A 1,806-nucleotide genomic window follows, 5' to 3' on the forward strand; every position below is an offset into this window, starting at 1 on the left:
CAAATGAACACACAAGTTGTATAGGAAACAAAAAAGAAAAACACACAGCTGCACATAACGTGCAATGAAATTATAATGAAACACACACAAAAGGAAAAAAAATGTAATGAAATCAAAATAAATAAAAACAGTGCTCTTACAATGCATCCTTATCCAGTCAAACAGAAATTAACTGTGCAACCGTGTCACGGGAACACCAATCAGCACACGAGAGTGCAACCCAATACAGAGAGCACAAGAAGAATCAAGGAACTGTGCACCAATGCAGGACTGCTGCCGCCATCTTTCTTCTTTTGCTTGGCCTTTTCTGCTTCTTCCTTAGCCTTTTGTGCCGCCTGCTTCGCCTTTTCATCCCCGGCTTTTTCTGCTGCATCCCTTTTGGCTTTTTCCTCCTCTTTTCTTTTCCTCTCCTCTTCAGCCCGCTTCCTTTCTTCAATGCGCCTCTTCAGTTCCTGTTCCTCCTCCTCCTTTTTCTGCTTCAAACGTTCCTCTTCCTTTTTCTTTTCCGCGTCCAATTTCTCTTTAAGGTCGGTTGTTTCAACCGTTCTGTTCTTGGTTGCCAGAGGAGCCGCCCCGCCAATCGTACTATTAGACGCTCGGCCAACAATAACCTTCTCATCCTCTTCTTTCACTTTCTCATGAGTAACACCCTCGGGTAAATCATCTTTCAGTGATTCCCGAACAGCCTCGTCGTACGTGTTCACCTTCTCATCGAGCTTATCACTCTTCAAATCAAAAATTTTTTTCACCCTTTCGAACAGTTTCACCGCCTCGAGCATCTTGTTCTTTGTATCCATCACACGCTGATTTGTTTCCCTCGAGCAGGCGACACTTTGTTTGCTGATCACTTGGAGACGCTGATAAACCTCATCCATCTCTTTGTATATTCTCTCGCTCCTTTCAATAAGGAGCTCTTGTTCCTCCGTTCTATTATCTTCAGGTATTCCCTTTAGCACTCCTGTATAATACACCCTGCTATTGTTTTGAGTCTCCAACTTGTCTTGCATATTCTGCATCGCACCTGAACTCCATGTAACTAATTTCCTTGCCTTCTCGACTGTATCCATTGCCTCCTCAAACACACGCATATTCTTTCGTACCTCTTCCGAAATGTTCTTCACGAATTTAGCAAGTTCTGGGGTCACAGGAAGACTGCTGCCATTACGATTTTTTACTTCGGCGTCAATACCATCAACGAGTTCCTTCGTTTCCTCGGCAACCTTCTTGGCTTTATCAGCTCTCTCAAAGCAAAACCGCACTGTGGTATTCCACACCTCTTGATAGCTCTTTCCCTCCGCAAGTTGCTTCTCTGACTCATCCGCCCACTTTGTTAAAAAATTTACTGCCTTCGTTTTTTCGGCACCATCTGCACGGGCCACACACACACAGAACTGTAGAAGTACCAATAGGTACACCACACGGCGCAGTTGGACGAACATCGTTGTCATGATTGTCACTGTGAGTTGCTTGGATCTATGGTAACAAGGAAAAAGAGGAAAGGGGGAAACGTATACGCATATTTAACATATTGACAAACAACAGCAACACAGAAAGAGAGAGAGAGTACACATCACAACAGCAATCAAACAACAACCCAATGAGGAGAACACAACAGTAAACCACTCACACAATAAAACACACCCAGAGTTACACAGATATTGAAACAACACCTTGAATTTAGAAGAAGTGGAAAACAAATGGTATCAAAACAATATTAAATAAACGTCTCTACACACACTCCAATATCTTACTCGGTATTCATACACAAGATGTGTCTGTATTCTCATTATAATAAAATCATTACCA

This window comes from Trypanosoma theileri (assembly GCF_002087225.1).
Source record: "Trypanosoma theileri isolate Edinburgh chromosome Unknown TM35_Tth_16_V1, whole genome shotgun sequence".
Lineage (NCBI taxonomy): Eukaryota > Euglenozoa > Kinetoplastea > Trypanosomatida > Trypanosomatidae > Trypanosoma > Trypanosoma theileri.